The sequence below is a fragment of the Pseudophryne corroboree genome, chromosome 2, assembly GCF_028390025.1.
Source record: "Pseudophryne corroboree isolate aPseCor3 chromosome 2, aPseCor3.hap2, whole genome shotgun sequence".
In the NCBI taxonomy this organism is placed as follows: domain Eukaryota; kingdom Metazoa; phylum Chordata; class Amphibia; order Anura; family Myobatrachidae; genus Pseudophryne; species Pseudophryne corroboree.
Window position 1 is genome coordinate 794,511,127 of NC_086445.1, and position 20,028 is coordinate 794,531,154.

Consider the following 20,028-nt stretch of genomic DNA (forward strand, 5'->3'; position numbering starts at 1 on the left):
TTCTTTATACATACATACTAGTTACGAGTATACTATCTCTTTATCAACCAGTCTATATATTAGCAGCAGACACAGTACAGTGCGGTAGTTCACGGCTGTGGCTACCTCTGTGTCGGCACTCGGCAGCCCGTCCATAATTGTATATACCACCTAACCGTGGTTTTTTTTTCTTTCTTTATACATACATACTAGTTACGAGTATACTATCTCTTTATCAACCAGTCTATATATTAGCAGCAGACACAGTACAGTGCGGTAGTTCACGGCTGTGGCTACCTCTGTGTCGGCACTCGGCAGCCCGTCCATAATTGTATATACCACCTAACCGTGGTTTTTTTTTCTTTCTTTATACATACATACTAGTTACGAGTATACTATCTCTTTATCAACCAGTCTATATATTAGCAGCAGACACAGTACAGTGCGGTAGTTCACGGCTGTGGCTACCTCTGTGTCGGCACTCGGCAGCCCGTCCATAATTGTATATACCACCTAACCGTGGTTTTTTTTTCTTTCTTTATACATACATACTAGTTACGAGTATACTATCTCTTTATCAACCAGTCTATATATTAGCAGCAGACACAGTACAGTGCGGTAGTTCACGGCTGTGGCTACCTCTGTGTCGGCACTCGGCAGCCCGTCCATAATTGTATATACCACCTAACCGTGGTTTTTTTTTCTTTCTTTATACATACATACTAGTTACGAGTATACTATCTCTTTATCAACCAGTCTATATATTAGCAGCAGACACAGTACAGTGCGGTAGTTCACGGCTGTGGCTACCTCTGTGTCGGCACTCGGCAGCCCGTCCATAATTGTATATACCACCTAACCGTGGTTTTTTTTTTCTTTCTTTATACATACATACTAGTTACGAGTATACTATCTCTTTATCAACCAGTCTATATATTAGCAGCAGACACAGTACAGTGCGGTAGTTCACGGCTGTGGCTACCTCTGTGTCGGCACTCGGCAGCCCGTCCATAATTGTATATACCACCTAACCGTGGTTTTTTTTTCTTTCTTTATACATACATACTAGTTACGAGTATACTATCTCTTTATCAACCAGTCTATATATTAGCAGCAGACACAGTACAGTGCGTTAGTTCACGGCTGTGGCTACCTCTGTGTCGGCACTCGGCAGCCCGTCCATAATTGTATATACCACCTAACCGTGGTTTTTTTTTCTTTCTTTATACATACATACTAGTTACGAGTATACTATCTCTTTATCAACCAGTCTATATATTAGCAGCAGACACAGTACAGTGCGGTAGTTCACGGCTGTGGCTACCTCTGTGTCGGCACTCGGCAGCCCGTCCATAATTGTATATACCACCTAACCGTGGTTTTTTTTTCTTTCTTTATACATACATACTAGTTACGAGTATACTATCTCTTTATCAACCAGTCTATATATTAGCAGCAGACACAGTACAGTGCGGTAGTTCACGGCTGTGGCTACCTCTGTGTCGGCACTCGGCAGCCCGTCCATAATTGTATACTAGTATCCAATCCATCCATCTCCATTGTTTACCTGAGGTGCCTTTTAGTTGTGCCTATTAAAATATGGAGAACAAAAATGTTGAGGTTCCAAAATTAGGGAAAGATCAAGATCCACTTCCACCTCGTGCTGAAGCTGCTGCCACTAGTCATGGCCGAGACGATGAAATGCCAGCAACGTCGTCTGCCAAGGCCGATGCCCAATGGCATAGTACAGAGCATGTCAAATCCAAAACACCAAATATCAGTAAAAAAAGGACTCCAAAACCTAAAATAAAATTGTCGGAGGAGAAGCGTAAACTTGCCAATATGCCATTTACCACACGGAGTGGCAAGGAACGGCTGAGGCCCTGGCCTATGTTCATGGCTAGTGGTTCAGCTTCACATGAGGATGGAAGCACTCAGCCTCTCGCTAGAAAACTGAAAAGACTCAAGCTGGCAAAAGCACCGCAAAGAACTGTGCGTTCTTTGAAATCCCAAATCCACAAGGAGAGTCCAATTGTGTCGGTTGCGATGCCTGACCTTCCCAACACTGGACGTGAAGAGCATGCGCCTTCCACCATTTGCACGCCCCCTGCAAGTGCTGGAAGGAGCACCCGCAGTCCAGTTCCTGATAGTCAGATTGAAGATGTCAGTGTTGAAGTACACCAGGATGAGGAGGATATGGGTGTTGCTGGCGCTGGGGAGGAAATTGACCAGGAGGATTCTGATGGTGAGGTGGTTTGTTTAAGTCAGGCACCCGGGGAGACACCTGTTGTCCGTGGGAGGAATATGGCCGTTGACATGCCAGGTGAAAATACCAAAAAAATCAGCTCTTCGGTGTGGAGGTATTTCACCAGAAATGCGGACAACAGGTGTCAAGCCGTGTGTTCCCTTTGTCAAGCTGTAATAAGTAGGGGTAAGGACGTTAACCACCTCGGAACATCCTCCCTTATACGTCACCTGCAGCGCATTCATAATAAGTCAGTGACAAGTTCAAAAACTTTGGGTGACAGCGGAAGCAGTCCACTGACCAGTAAATCCCTTCCTCTTGTAACCAAGCTCACGCAAACCACCCCACCAACTCCCTCAGTGTCAATTTCCTCCTTCCCCAGGAATGCCAATAGTCCTGCAGGCCATGTCACTGGCAAGTCTGACGAGTCCTCTCCTGCCTGGGATTCCTCCGATGCATCCTTGCGTGTAACGCCTACTGCTGCTGGCGCTGCTGTTGTTGCCGCTGGGAGTCGATGGTCATCCCAGAGGGGAAGTCGTAAGCCCACTTGTACTACTTCCAGTAAGCAATTGACTGTTCAACAGTCCTTTGCGAGGAAGATGAAATATCACAGCAGTCATCCTACTGCAAAGCGGATAACTGAGTCCTTGACAACTATGTTGGTGTTAGACGTGCGTCCGGTATCCGCCGTTAGTTCACAGGGAACTAGACAATTTATTGAGGCAGTGTGCCCCCGTTACCAAATACCATCTAGGTTCCACTTCTCTAGGCAGGCGATACCGAGAATGTACACGGACGTCAGAAAAAGACTCACCAGTCTCCTAAAAAATGCAGTTGTACCCAATGTCCACTTAACCACGGACATGTGGACAAGTGGAGCAGGGCAGGGTCAGGACTATATGACTGTGACAGCCCACTGGGTAGATGTATGGACTCCCGCCGCAAGAACAGCAGCGGCGGCACCAGTAGCAGCATCTCGCAAACGCCAACTCTTTCCTAGGCAGGCTACGCTTTGTATCACCGCTTTCCAGAATACGCACACAGCTGAAAACCTCTTACGGCAACTGAGGAAGATCATCGCGGAATGGCTTACCCCAATTGGACTCTCCTGTGGATTTGTGGCATCGGACAACGCCAGCAATATTGTGTGTGCATTAAATATGGGCAAATTCCAGCACGTCCCATGTTTTGCACATACCTTGAATTTGGTGGTGCAGAATTTTTTAAAAAACGACAGGGGCGTGCAAGAGATGCTGTCGGTGGCCAGAAAAATTGCGGGACACTTTCGGCGTACAGGCACCACGTACAGAAGACTGGAGCACCACCAAAAACTACTGAACCTGCCCTGCCATCATCTGAAGCAAGAAGTGGTAACGAGGTGGAATTCAACCCTCTATATGCTTCAGAGGTTGGAGGAGCAGCAAAAGGCCATTCAAGCCTATACAATTGAGCACGATATAGGAGATGGAATGCACCTGTCTCAAGTGCAGTGGAGAATGATTTCAACGTTGTGCAAGGTTCTGATGCCCTTTGAACTTGCCACACGTGAAGTCAGTTCAGACACTGCCAGCCTGAGTCAGGTCATTCCCCTCATCAGGCTTTTGCAGAAGAAGCTGGAGGCATTGAAGAAGGAGCTAAAAGGGAGCGATTCCGCTAGGCATGTGGGACTTGTGGATGCAGCCCTTAATTCGCTTAACAAGGATTCACGGGTGGTCAATCTGTTGAAATCAGAGCACTACATTTTGGCCACCGTGCTCGATCCTAGATTTAAAGCCTACCTTGGATCTCTCTTTCCGGCAGACACAGGTCTGCTGGGGTTGAAAGACCTGCTGGTGACAAAATTGTCAAGTCAAGCGGAACGCGACCTGTCAACATCTCCTCCTTCACATTCTCCCGCAACTGGGGGTGCGAGGAAAAGGCTCAGAATTCCGAGCCCACCCGCTGGCGGTGATGCAGGGCAGTCTGGAGCGACTGCTGATGCTGACATCTGGTCCGGACTGAAGGACCTGACAACGATTACGGACATGTCGTCTACTGTCACTGCATATGATTCTCTCAACATTGATAGAATGGTGGAGGATTATATGAGTGACCGCATCCAAGTAGGCACGTCACACAGTCCGTACTTATACTGGCAGGAAAAAGAGGCAATTTGGAGGCCCTTGCACAAACTGGCTTTATTCTACCTAAGTTGCCCTCCCACAAGTGTGTACTCCGAAAGAGTGTTTAGTGCCGCCGCTCACCTTGTCAGCAATCGGCGTACGAGGTTACATCCAGAAAATGTGGAGAAGATGATGTTCATTAAAATGAATTATAATCAATTCCTCCGCGGAGACATTGACCAGCAGCAATTGCCTCCACAAAGTACACAGGGAGCTGAGATGGTGGATTCCAGTGGGGACGAATTGATAATCTGTGAGGAGGGGGATGTACACGGTGATATATCGGAGGGTGAAGATGAGGTGGACATCTTGCCTCTGTAGAGCCAGTTTGTGCAAGGAGAGATTAATTGCTTCTTTTTTGGGGGGGGTCCAAACCAACCCGTCATATCAGTCACAGTCGTGTGGCAGACCCTGTCACTGAAATGATGGGTTGGTTAAAGTGTGCATGTCCTGTTTTGTTTATACAACATAAGGGTGGGTGGGAGGGCCCAAGGACAATTCCATCTTGCACCTCTTTTTTCTTTTCTTTTTCTTTGCATCATGTGCTGATTGGGGAGGGTTTTTTTGGAAGGGACATCCTGCGTGACACTGCAGTGCCACTCCTAGATGGGCCCGGTGTTTGTGTCGGCCACTAGGGTCGCTAATCTTACTCACACAGTCAGCTACCTCATTTCGCCTCTTTTTTTCTTTGCGTCATGTGCTGTTTGGGGAGGGTTTTTTGGAAGGGACATCCTGCGTGACACTGCAGTGCCACTCCTAGATGGGCCCGGTGTTTGTGTCGGCCACTAGGGTCGCTAATCTTACTCACACAGCTACCTCATTGCGCCTCTTTTTTTCTTTGCGTCATGTGCTGTTTGGGGAGGGTTTTTTGGAAGGGACATCCTGCGTGACACTGCAGTGCCACTCCTAGATGGGCCCGGTGTTTGTGTCGGCCACTAGGGTCGCTAATCTTACTCACACAGCTACCTCATTGCGCCTCTTTTTTTCTTTGCGTCATGTGCTGTTTGGGGAGGGTTTTTTGGAAGGGACATCCTGCGTGACACTGCAGTGCCACTCCTAGATGGGCCCGGTGTTTGTGTCGGCCACTAGGGTCGCTAATCTTACTCACACAGCTACCTCATTGCGCCTCTTTTTTTCTTTGCGTCATGTGCTGTTTGGGGAGGGTTTTTTGGAAGGGCCATCCTGCGTGACACTGCAGTGCCACTCCTAGATGGGCCCGGTGTTTGTGTCGGCCACTAGGGTCGCTTAGCTTACTCACACAGCTACCTCATTGCGCCTCTTTTTTTCTTTGCGTCATGTGCTGTTTGGGGAGTGTTTTTTGGAAGGGCCATCCTGCCTGACACTGCAGTGCCACTCCTAGATGGGCCAGGTGTTTGTGTCGGCCACTAGGGTCGCTTAGCTTAGTCATCCAGCGACCTCGGTGCAAATTTTAGGACTAAAAATAATATTGTGAGGTGTGAGGTATTCAGAATAGACTGAAAATGAGTGTAAATTATGGTTTTTGAGGTTAATAATACTTTGGGATCAAAATGACCCCCAAATTCTATGATTTAAGCTGTTTTTTAGTGTTTTTTGAAAAAAACACCCGAATCCAAAACACACCCGAATCCGACAAAAAAAATTCGGTGAGGTTTTGCCAAAACGCGTTCGAACCCAAAACACGGCCGCGGAACCGAACCCAAAACCAAAACACAAAACCCGAAAAATTTCAGGCGCTCATCTCTAGTATGTATGCCAAGGTTAAAATGTGCATAGCGGTAGAGCTGAACAGATGCAGATAAGCTGGCAGAAGTACAAATGAGGTCTGCCTTGGAGCTGGAGAACAAGTGACTAATACATATTGGGGAAAGAATCGGTTTCCTCTTCATTTACATTTTCTTCCCTCTACTATCCACTGCAATACTCACACACAGCATTGGGCCTAATTCAGAGTTGGTTGCAGCAGCAAATTTGTTAGCAGTTAGGTAAAACCATGTGCACTGCAGGGGGGGCAGAAATAACATGTGCAGAGAGAATTAAGGGCCCCATACACTACAACGATATGTCTGAGGCTGAAGTCGGATGCAGTTTACCTTGAACTCCCCTGGGACCTTCCCGGGAGTGATTCCATACGATTTGGTATTTTTGCATAAGATATATCGCATGCGATTGATGAAGCCGCTATAGATCGCATGCAATACATCGTATGGCATACAATTGTACCATGAGATATATCTGATAGGCTGGATAGAGGGCTACATCGCATGCGATATATCACATGCACAAAAAACACACTTTTTTCATCCGATTCCATACAATTCCGATATATGATTAGTGCAACACCAACGACCTAGGGGATCCTATCCGACAGCCACGGGGACGCGCATCAGATTGGATACGATCTAAAACACATATGATTATACGCAATTTCATACAATATATCAGACGGATATATCGGAATCGTATAAAATCGTCCTAGTGTATGGGGCCCTATAGATTTGGGTGGGGTGTGTTCAAACTGAAATCTAAATTGCAGTGTCAAAATAAAGCAGCCAGTATTTACCCTGCAAAGAAACAAAACCCACCCAAATCTAACTCCTCTGCAAATGTTATCTGCCCCACCTGCAGTGCACATGGTTTTGCCCAACTGCTAACAAATTTGCTGTTGCGATCAACTCTGAATTACCCCCATTACCTCTTTCAGCCACATCTCTGGAGCAACGAAATCATTCTCATACACTCCTCTCTCAGTCTTACGGGGGGCACTCACGAAGAGATCCATGCTTAAAATCTAAGCAATCTGACTAGATTGCTTAGATTTTAAGCACAGATCACTCGTGTGTACACCCCACAGCGATAGCGATGCGCGGCCCCGCGCATCGCTATCACCGGTGCTAGATTGGCCTGCACGCAGGCTCAATCTAGCACTTTGCTCATTTCACCCGTGAAATGAGCGGCCCCCCGTCCTCCCCCGCATCGCTCAGCATACATCGCGCTGTGCTGAGTGGCGGGAGAGAGGAGTGCTGAGCGGTCTCTCCCGTGTATATGGGCCTTTACTGAGGCACAAGTTTTTGAGACACAGAGGTTGCACTGTGAAATTCCTTACACATCTTGCACATGCGACAATACGAGTGCAGAGAACTCTAGTGACTTATGGGAGTGTTGTAGGCAAGTACCTAAAGCTCCATGGAAGTCTACATATGTAGAAGGGAAGCCTGCTACTTACCAAGTCCTGGCATTTAGCATGGGACTGGTGCTAGTGGCGATTCTAAGAAATGCCTGTTGCGGCGGCTGGCATAAATTCAGTGGGCGGCGCGGCTCTCTGCTTGCAGATGCATGGATTCTCGCATTAGCTGAATGGAATCTCGTATTAGCATAAGGTAGTAAATCTGGCCTCTGCCGGTGATTATAAATACTGCAATTTTGTGTTTGCTCCTTTATATCTTCTCAAACCCCATATGGAACTCTCTCACCGCGCTTCCCACCATCTTACTCACCTACCTTGGGCCGATTCAGAGTTGCATGCAAGTTTAGCTGGGCATAGTTGTTACGAGTTTACAGATATTATTCGCAACTCCACTTGCGGCTGAATGGGTGGAGCTGGTTGGTAAGGAGGTGTTCTTACATAGGCGCAGTTCAGGAAGGGCGAGCTGACGGAAATGTGGGCTGTGCAGAATTGTGCCCGTGTACATACGGTTCTTTTGCAGGGTGGGGCTAGTGTAAATGCACTTGATAGTAAAGATGGCTAGTTAAACAAGCAGATTCATACGGATGATGAGGCCACAGACGCATGCAACTCTGCATATGGGCAAATATGTTTCGTTCATACCATACATGAAGACAAGATAGGCAGAAATGGTTCTGAAATGATGGTACAAGTTGGGGTCAAGTCACAAGCAAGTAAATCGAAAACAACGTTGATCAGACAGAAGTAAAATGAAGCAACAAAAATCCCACTGCAACCTGTTGCTCGTACACCAGACAATGGACCTAGCAAGCTAAAATACAGAAGCAGCTGACAACACCGGAATTCACAATCACATGACAGATTGCATTGAAACGGAACAGTCTATATAATAAGTGCCTAAAATTGGGCTATCAGCTACAGTGCTCTTGCTAAGGAAAGGCACACTGCCGAAGATAGCGAGAATGCAAGGACAGGTTTGTTACAACTGGCATTAATAGGGGGGCACGGCACCAGCAATTACACTATAACAGTTTCTGCCAGCTGTTAAAGACCAATTAAAAGCTATTTCAGTTCGGTCTAAGAGACCCTGAGATCTCTGTATGTTTAATTAGCATCCCACTAACTCAAATATGACCACAATGAGGCAAAATGATTTAAGGATCCTGAAGAAAGCCACCTGTGAACCAAAATCATACGCGAGATGTGAAATGAATCAACGCTGAGAAGAAAGCTCAAAGGCAAGGAAGGAAAGTTATAACCCAGAGGCTTCCGGCAGGAGCGCACATAGATTAGCTATTCCGAGATCTGTTCAGTGGGAGGATTAAAGAGACGGTTAAAAGGAGGAGGGGGGGGGAGCATTGCATGATTAACTCTTTTGTTGCCTGTTCACAATACCTCATGGTCAAAGTTTACATATTTACTGTAATCAGTATTACAACAGAAAGCTTGGAAAAGAATACAGATATAGGAGAGGTGGACGGTTGTGCCCAGAAAGCATGTAAGGAGGAGCTGAACATAAAAAGATCTATTGGAAGTAATCCTGTGGTGAATTTAATATATGGTGATAAAGGCTAAGAGGCTAGATAGCAGTAAACATAGGGCAGACAATATCTGCTGAATCATTTTGCAATGCAGTCTGATATTTTTGAGGACATAAAGGATGCGACAATGCAGCCTGTATCTGATCAATTTCATTGATCTCTTTGTGATCACTCACATGACGTATGCGAGAATGCGTCATATAATAAAATTGAGTATACACAGAGCATAGATGACAAACTGTCAACTGTTCCATGTAAATGAGACGTTCATGGCGCAGTATATAAAACATCACCTTAGAAAATCAGAACTCTAGGTGTAACAGTCCCCCATACCTTGACAATACTTGAAAATGTTTATACTGATCTGCCTAAGCAAATATAAATAGAATGCCAATCTACGCTTTTCTGTAACAAGCCGATATGACACTCGGAGGGTCTCCCGGCAGTGTCCTTCAACAGGCTTTGTGGCAGGATATGTGGTGTGCAGAAAAGAAAAATCTTCCCTTACAACTACAGCTTTATCTGGAATGTATTCTGTTGCGAGGCAACGTCATACTTTCATTGTCTGACCAGGCAACTACAAAATTTATTCTGAGATACACATCACACATTTCAGTGTGGTAAATGTTACCTCTTCTGTGAATTCAGTGTTATATCTGTAATTATTAACCATTTCCATCATAGAAAAGACACCCCAGCATCAAGGCCACAGATTAGCCAAAATAATGTCAATTAGCAGCATACCTTTCTCCCCAGCATTGGAATATCTGCATTTATATATTGAATCCTATGCTGAGCACTCAGACATAAAATAAATAGATTACATAGATGTAGATATATATTTTAGCAATTGATTTGGGATTGGATGGGTATGTAACTAGAAACAGTGGTTCAGCAATAGGGGCGGCCTGCATCTCCGACCTCTGTATGATGCATGTGTATAGGGTAGGCATGAAGGTAAAAACAAGATATAAGGGGCGCTGACAACTAGGGTTGCCAAATCATCTCTTTAATAATGGACAATGAATCAGTGGCGTCAGAAGGGGGTGCAGGCCGCACCCAGGTGTAACCCTCAGAGGGGATGACACCAAAATGCCGGCTTCTCACACTCACAGGACCCGAGTGCTGCAGTGTGACAATCTCCTGTCATACATGGGGAGCCCACACTGCATTTACTGGTTTCCGGGGGCAGCCGAGCATCTTCGGGTGATGCTGGGCTGACCCTGGAGTGATGTCACCAAGTTCCCACATGAGGTCATGTCTCTCCATCTTAGGTCACACCCCTTTTTGACTGCGGATGTGCTAGAGGAGTGCGCACCGTATGTCACCAGACCTGGTGTTGCCTCTGCAATGAATTGCACTGATTCTTTGGCGGGCTGACTTCTAGTCTCCATTTCACCTGGTTTTATTCAGCCATAGACCTGTAAGGGGTGTAGTATGGTATGCCGGCGGCCGGGCTCCCGGCGACCAGCATACCGGCGCTGGGAGCCTGACTGCCGGCATACCGACAGTGTGGCGAGCGCAAATGAGCCCCTTGCGGGCAAGGTGGCGCGCTACGCACGCCACGCTATTTTATTCTCCCTCCAGGGGGGTCGTGGACCCCCACGAGGGAGAATATATGCCGGGTGTCGGGATTCCGGCGCCGGTATACTGTGCGCCGGGATCCCGACATTCGGCATAGTGAAGACCACCCCCTGTAAGACGTGTCCCTTATTAATGGGATGATCTGGCAACCCTAATGACAAGAGATAAAAGGCAGATATTAGAGGAAAAGCTTGCATACACATGAAATGTCCATGGATAAAGTAGCTGTGGTATGATTGCAATGTTATTGGAAAAGAGGGGCTCTGGGTCTTATTTGCATTAGGAACCAAAAACCCTAAACTATGACACCATCTTAAAAGGTTACCATGGAACAGAGTGCTTCACAAAGCAGTCCACACAACGCTAATTCACTTCCCACCTTCGCTTCTAAAATTACACCCACTTACAGAGCCTTAAGGTACAATAAACAGTAAATGCACTAATGATATCTCCAGCAATCTCACATTTCCATGCTCCGGTTCCCGGACCGCTTGCAGACGAGCCACATTATTTACTAAAACGTTCCGAACATATATTTTCCAGAACTGAAGTGCATCATGTGCAGAAGGGGCTCACGCAGTGAGTAAGGGGGTTAGTGAGGTATGTCTAGAGTGAGTCAGATTTTAAATAGTGTTATTTTTTTCTTACTGCTGGGTGAAAATTTAGTTTCATTGTTAATTTAATATAAAGAGCCCTCAAAATTATGCAAGATCAGGAAGCTGTCCCTAATTGTGCTAATCATACAACTGCAGACAAACCAGACGGATAGCGCGCACATAGTGTTAAGTTCACTCCTGTTTCCCATTTGCATGGGTGTGCCTGTCTCCCGATGGCTTGCTGATGATTTGAAAGGGAATGGTTCTCTCCACGTCTTCTTACACTTTGCGTACACACAGGCACGCGAATGTATTATGTGCAGACAGCTCAGCTGCTACACACCTCTCCCCGGGGAGCGGGATATAAATAGACTCCCAGCAGTCTGACATGACACTCTCTATTGAACCAACATCAGAGACTGGACAGAGTGCACCTTCCAAGCCAAATAGGTTTTTATTGCTTCCCAACTAATGACGTTATTGCAGCTTCCAGCTATTTTATATGTTATACAGTTATTGCAATGATTATCCAAGATATTCTGCAAATGGGAGTGGGATAGACACAGGTGTCAGATCACAATTCAAAGGATAAATTGCTTCTTGAAAATATATTTTTCATTTTGGACGAAAGTGGATGGACCTAGTACCAAAATATCAGTGGAGTTTGGTGTCCACTCAAACCAATGTGTTTTCCTGCAGGCAGCCTACTGGGGGCAATGTGGTAGGAACTTTCACCACATGATTAGCTTGCTGCCTCATAGCACATGCCTTTGATTCCAATGAGGACCCTATTTGTGTGGAGTTTGTACATTCTTTCAATGTTCTTTTTTTTTCCCAACAATCCAAAAAACATACTGATAGGCCAATTGACTTGTGACAAAGAAATGAGCCCAAATTTGTGTGGTGTGTGTGTTCACGTGGCAGAGAATATAGACTGTAAGCACCACTGGGACAAGAATGCGCGACACTACCCTCTCTTAGCTGTCTTCCTAATTCTCTAACCTTTCTTCCTCCATCTCCTCTCATGTCTCCCTTCCACCCCACTTCCTCTTCCAGTAGGTGTTTCCCCAGGGTTCTATTCTCGGACATCTCCTATTCACCCTCTATATATTCTCTTTTGGCGTGCTCGTCAGCTCTTTTGGCCTCCAATATCATCTCTATGCGGATGACTCTCAGAGCTACCTCTACTCCCCAAAACTTTTCCCGTCTCTCAGGTCTCTGATATTTCCACCTTTTAATCTTTGTGTTGTATTAAATTGAACCTGTCTAAGACTGATCTGATAATCTTCCAGACTCCAGAATAACCTCACCTCCAACAATTTATTTTATCTATTGACAGCACCACCATCTCCTCTAGCCCCAAAGGGGAAGTAAATCATATTTTTGTTGCTCAGGATCCAAATGGTCAGAATGCCAACAGCAGCATCCCGACAGTAAGTACTGGGGTTAGTTTTAGGCACTTAGGGGGTTGATTAGGGTTAGGCTCCTGGAGGGTGCAGCTAGGGATAAGGCTGCTGGAGTGGTCAGTTAGGGTTAAGATTAGGATTAAAATACTTACCAAAATCTTTCTGAATTTTGAACCCCAGGATGCTATCGGCTTTCTGAATAACTGGATCCTGTGCGCCAGGATAGTGATACAAACCCACCCCGAATATGCACTATCTTGGAGTTATTCTTGACTCCTCCCTCCTCCCTTAACATCACACATTCAGTACTTTCACAATCCTGTTGTTTCCATCTCAAAAATATCTCCATGATCAGATCCTCTCTCACTCTGGAGGAAATTAAGAGCCTCACTCACTGGTCATCTCCAGACTGGACTACTGTAACCTCTTCTTATCAGGCCTCTCTTGTCTCCCACCTTTCTCCACCACATGCAGGCTAGATCATCTTCCTCTCCAAATCTGCCGTCCCCCACTGTCTCTCCTTCCCCTCCAGAACCCAATTCAAACTTCTTACACTCACTTAAGCGGGTGCTCATGGAGAGATCCATGCTTAAAATCTAAGCAATCTGACTAGATTGCTTAGATTTTAAGCACAGATCACTCGTGTGTAGCCCCCTCAGCGATAGCGATGCGCATCCACGCACATCGCTATCGCCGGTGCTAGATTGGCCTGCATGCAGGCCAAACTAGCACGTCGCACACTTCACCCGCTGGGTGAAATGAGCGCCCCCCCCCCCCCCCGTCCTCCCCCGCATCGCTCAGCACACATCTCTCCCGTCTATATGGGCCTTTATAAAGTCCTCACCCAATTCTCTCCTATTTACCTGTTTGACCTCATCTCCCTTTTTGCTCCACAAATGACTGCTGCTTCTCCTCCCAATTGATTACTTCCTCCAACTCATAACTCATGTAATTGGTGTCGGCTGCCGACGAAACCTCCTTGGACAGTCACATGAAGATGGACCGTACACTGAAGTGTCCGACACAGAGCTTGTTCTGGCATGTAATGTTAGATGATGCCAAGACCAGCAGTAAGTAACGTGATGTGTGTTGGCAGCTTAGGTTCTCCAGTGATCTTGTTTCCCCCAGGTCACTGCCTATAATAGAGCTCTTACAGCAAGTGGCTGTGGACAAAATAGGTCCCCTGCCTGTGCCCAGTAGATTGGGGAAGACACACAGCCTCCCCGTGGTGTATTCCACATGGGATCCAGAGACTGGTGCTCTGTCCACCATCACTGTGTAACAGGTAGTGAACAATGGTGTAAGAGTGGACCTAGGTTACAAAGTAGGTTCCCAGGTCATAGGCTGCTAGAGGAGAACTAGAGAGCAGGTCTGACAGTAAGGGCAGATGGATGGCAAGTAAAAATGACAGATGTGCAGTGTCTGGGGTATAGAGTGGGAGGAGGCAGGCCCAAACCAGCAGAGGTAGAGGCAACCAGAGACTGTCCATGGCCCACAAACACAAGACAAGCACTGACCTTAGGAACTGTAGGGCCCTATGGACGAGTTGGCTATGACTTTAATTCTGTAGTGACACCCCTTACAGATTTGACTAGGAAGGATCTTCTCATATCAGTGTACTTAACACCCTCTTGTGAGTTGGCATTCCAGTCATTGAAAGAGGCTCTGGTACCAGCTCCAGTGCTAATGGCACAAATACATGAACAGGACATTGTGGTATGAACTAATGCGCCTCTGAACGGGCCCACAGTGGACTGCAACCTACTTTGTAGGAAACTGACAGACTGTTGTGGCAGAGCCTTCGACATTTCCCAACAAGGAAAGACCCACTGCTATATGGCTGAACTGTCTAGACCGGAGTAAGAGCCCCTAGGTAGCTCCCTTTAGCCCCAAAAGACTGTGGGATCAGGAGCCAAATCATTTGTACATGGCCCACTGGTGGCCTGCAAGGATGGGAGGGAGGGGGGTTGAGGAGTGTGGCCAGAGACCACGACCATCTGGCTAAAATGGCTGCTGTGGCACTGAAGGGCAAATCGGCGCAAGGCACCAATTTTAAGATGTATTACCAACGCGAAGCGTCTATGTTTACAAAATGTATATGTTAATTTCTGGATGTGCCGTGGCCCTAGAACCTCTCCGGTGGTTTAACCCCGGTAACTGTGTACTAAGAGTTGCTAATGATTCTAGACCGCATGTGATGGATATCTGCTATGTAAAAGTTTTGTATTGTCTCAGTTTCTTTGCAAACTTTAATAAAAACAGAGAATATATTTTCATCTTTGATAAAATGTAATCATAACTATGGGAATTCGAGAATGGTATCCAGTTGCTCAGAGTGCACCAAAAATTGCACAGGTTCACAGAGCCGCAGAATAAGAGGGATACTTTGAGGTTTGAATTAATTTTTGTTACCTCTAGATAATTCAAACATGTATTAATACTCCAATACTTACAGTATACTTGAGCCGAAAATGTCTGACTTTAAACAAGTATGTAAAACTATAAATACAGAAGTAACTACATATCGATAAACGTAATGTATATGTTGCTTGTTAGCATTTCTGTCTCAAGTGCAGGTTACTGACCCACTGGTTTTACATATGCTAAAAGTGATACATGGCTGTTTTCCATCTACAATATAAGCCTGTGTGGTTTGCAAGATGCAGCGAAGGAGCGCAGAAACAGTTGGTAACGTAACTCTGCATTTATGAATTGGGAAACGTTTGCAAGGGACACCTGAAAGCATGAAAGAGGAACTTTTTACATTCTCGTAATGCAGGAAGTTTAGCGTATAGCTTTCATGGTCTGCGTCCTTTCCTCCAGGATATGCTAGAAACAGCTGCCACCTTGCTTGGAGGCTGCCAAATATTCTCAAAGAGGCATCTGGCTAGTGCTGTAATAGCGATCAGATCAATTCTTAAATTAGAGACATATGTAAAAATATGCCAGGGCTGAAATGGCAGCAGAGATTCCTATGCACCCTGTGCCTGGTCGGTCATTCAAAGCCACATACATTATGTGTACAAATTCATTTAGAAAATGAGATTACACAGACAGATTATACAGGAGTGTTTGCCCCATTGGGTACTACTGAGTCTATGCAACTTCACAGTAAATTTCTTTACCAAATAGTGAGAATTTGCTGCCATGGCCTGCTTCATACAGTTTCCTCTGTTCGCCATTTCTAGAACAGGGTGCCACCCGGTACTTATGTAGCCGTTCCACAAATCTCTGACTACATCAGTAGTACATGATGTTTTGATGGCCAAGGACCCCATTTTAATCATTAGGTTTCCCAACACAAGTTTGTGTGAGATGTAATTGAGAGGCAGGGAAGTGTTTTTCAGGGTTTTGATCATAGAAATGATGCATACTATGCCCTGGTGACCAAAAATGTACAAAGGAATTGTCTTGCAACAAAAGTGAAGGCAGCATGGGTGTAGTTTGGAAGAAGTGGACCTGAAAGTGTGCACTCCCGCACATCATCATTCTCATGCAAAGCCAACGCTAGACATCCCTAGCGAGGGCTATGCCGTCGAATGCAGCATGACCACCGCTATCACACCGCCGCTGTTGGCATCGGCAAATGTGTATGCACTTGCCCATGCTGGCTCCCATCGCTGCCGATGTTGCAGGGTACACACATTGTATAGTGTGTACCAAGCTTAAATATAATTTCATAGCTACAATCCCACCCCCCCCCTCCCCCCCCACTCACCCTCCAAAAAAAAAAAGCTGGTAAATACTGGTGTTTGGCTCTCAGATCATTACTCAGATGCTCAACACCTAAGAGCTTGGTTGGATGACGACCGCATACACTATCTGATGCAGTCAACGTCCAGATAGATTTGAAGCCTCAGTAAACATCTGATCAATCCTGTGCATTTGTTTCTGTTAGGGACAGTATTTTGGGGCTCATTCATTCAGTTTTTTGGCTACCTGCAAATGTATATGGACATTCTTTATCTATTTTTGGCGGGAAATCATTCAAAACTCATGAGGATCAAAGTACAAAGTACATAATCTGCAGCTTTATCCTACTCCAAGCCCTGGGTTCTAAATTACAGGTACTGTTGACTTTACAAACCAAAGTTACCTGGATGAGCTTTAAAACCCAATAATAGTTCAGCCAGTACAGCGCAGTGTGAGAGGAGGTAATAATGTAGACGGCCGTGTACACGATGTCCATGACACCTGCTTGCCGTCTCAAATGTGAAACCTGCGGTCATGCTCCAGCATATTTATTGCCACTGAGGGGAGTGTTGGATAAAATAGTCTTTTGATTCAGTCTTGTTGTGTCTGTGTAGTTCCACAATCCCAGCACCATCTATCTTTTGCCAGGCTCTTGTAAGTCCTGCTTGTGTGTCTCCCATAATCAGAGCTTTGTGTAAGCGCAGGAGAGTGGTGAGGGCTGCCCGCAATCTAACAGCTGTCACATTATTTGCACTAGCTGTAAACAGCCTTCACATTCTCTCCTTACCGCATAGTTAAATCCAGGCTAACAATTCACAGCGAGAGCTCAGCAACAGCACCAGCCTTGTGTCTGTTCCTGGTGCTTGAGTTGCAGCTGGCGACCTCCCTTACAAGGATCCCCTTTTGCCCACCTGCCACAGCATCCAGGCTGTGCCAACTTCTCCTTAATAAACCACATTACTTATGTGCCAATGTCAGGTTTTTTTGCTGTTCCTGACAGTTTGCCTGCTTAAAGAAAATAAATAAAAAATCTTTAGCTAAAAATAGAAGCTAATGCTCCCCTGCGCTGCAACAAAATCCTTACCAGCCAAAGCCACCATATTACTTCCTCTTACTGCCTCTCATTTCCATCTTACAGTCTCATGACTATGGGATTATTCTGACTATTGACAACATAGAAAGGGTTAATCAGTCCTACTCGCCTGTCGTGATCACTCTCTAAAAATGAATAACAATCTTATAATATATTATTTTCAACAGAAAAGTATATACAGAAGCACAAGGATGCCATTCTAGGTGCATATAAAACGTCCTCACTACTGTAATACTCTACAGCTTTGTATTGTTAATATAAAGCCCTAGGTGTAATGGTGACGGGGAAGGTTACAAGCGAGTGGCCTCCTGGGTTGTTATTAAACAATGATCTATTTTCAGCGCGGCCATCTCCCTCTGCCACATATACAACAAAGCAGTGGCCCCTGCACAACAGTCCCTCACTGTAATACAGCACAATGTATGGGGAAGATTACAGACATCACATCCCTACACTTGATAGTCCCTCTTGTCCTGCAGTCTAGAATGGCAGCTTTTTATGAATCTGTTTCAGGTTGAACATTTCCATAATCATCAGTATTAGGGCAAATTACACGGCTAATCAGTCCTTAAATGGATTTTAATTAAACAGCCATTCCAGGCTCAATTCTGTGGATTTAAGAAAATACCTTTCCCCTCGGAGCAACAACACGCAGAACGGGTGGGCTGAGGTGACACTTGTCAGGAGTGCCTTAACCGTTTATCTGCTGGATAGCTGGTCAGAGGAAAGAAAACACCAGTCTGTTTATTTCTAGCTTACGTAGGTAATTCAAGTCTAAATTACCCTACATGTCTTCTACATTCATGATGTGAACTTTTACTTTTGCATAGAAAAGTGTTATACTTTATTATAAAAAGGTCTATCAAAATGAACATAGCGTTTACAACAAAATATCCAAACAAGTTTGCTGCACTTAACACTTTAACACTTGTATAGTACACTGATCCAGAGTCGCGCGCAAGTTGGCCTCAGAAGTAAATGCGGCACTCTGCCCATCTCCAGAGTTGGCCGACTCTATTGTGGAAACAGCAGTCATCAGCATCACTAAACTTAGTGCAACAGATCTGTGTGAAAACAGATGGATCTCTGACTTGGCTCACATCTAGAGAGCCCACAAAACCGCAGACATGCCTTTAGTTATGGCCATATTCAATTAACCGTTTACCAGGGATTTTTTGTTCACACCTTTCTGAAGTGTGAACAGAAATCCACGGTAAGTAGGGCCTTGTACCCTCACTGCCATGATTGCGTAAAGCCATAGCTCTGAGCACTTATCCCGGACTCTATGAGGTTGTTCCGTGGAAGCACAAATATAATGGGTGCCCACTGGAGCAATTAAATTGTGTGTGCCCATTAGTACGCTTTGCGCAGCTAAACCCTTCTAGACAACTGTTTGGGGCGCCCAAACTCCCATTTGATGATTTTGCTCCCAAGCACACATTTCGGCTCGCACCTCAGGAGGCTGCGAGCTGGAATGCATCCCCCAGCTACATGTGCACTCGAATGGAGCAACAATTGAATGGTTTGATTGCAGCTCTGCATTATTGTAGGCAAGCAATGTAGAAGCCAGCAATTTTGTATATTTGTTATAGAATTTTAAGAAAAATATGTTGCCATTTAGTATAAAACTGTATTTTGTTAAGGTCAGTAATATGTCAAATTCTGACCATCCACATACTGGGCAGTGATCTTGCAACTCGGTTCTCACAGCACAGGATTGTAGCTTCCCTGGGCAGCTGTAGTATAGTAAATATGTAGTTGTAATATTTCAACAACAAAACATTTAAATATCTGGTATACATGCTATTATGCTGATCGTTGGAAAATATAATGTAATAAAATAACCTGTACACACACTTTCCGACAAGCATTTGCTTCTCATTCGCATTCACAAGCATCATTAGGACCTAATACTCACTGGCATTTAATCTGCTTTACAAAAAAAAAAAAATTATATATAGTTATTGGAAATTATCTCAGATTTAGTTGTAGGTATTTTTAAACACTAGTCTAATGCATAAAATTGGCTATGAGGCCTAAATTCATGGTTCTCTCTATGCCGGAAGGATACCGATGCTGGGTACACTCTAGTAGATATATCTGCAGATCAATTGATCTGCAGATATATCTATGGACGGACCGGGCAGTGTGTGGGCACTGTGTATGCTCAAATCCATCGGGACGGACGTCACAAACTGGGCGGGCGTTTACATGCGCCTGGCCAGTTCAGCTGTCAATCACTGCCACCTGGTGCAGCATATGTACGGACGATCGGCTGACCGCTCGTACACACACAGCGATGCACCAATATATTGGTAGATATATTGGTCATCGGATGTGCTGCATGGCAGACGTGATATGTCTGAACTATGGCATTCACAGGCATATCGTTCGTACACACTGGCCGACAGACCCGCGATAGAACAGCCGATATATAGATATATACGAGTTATCTACTGTATGCTTTTATAAGGCATAATTTCTCAATGCCTGTGTATTTTTAAACCTTAAAAAATTCAAGTTATCTTATCACATAATCCAGACACCTTTACAAGTAAAGAGC

General features: G+C 45.3%; 1 protein-coding gene across 2 annotated transcripts in view; it reads right to left on the minus strand.

The window, feature by feature from the left end:
* The window catches only part of BCOR (BCL6 corepressor), a 189,360-nt gene that overhangs the window by 138,344 nt on the left and 30,988 nt on the right, over positions 1-20,028 (minus strand). The window lies entirely within an intron of this gene.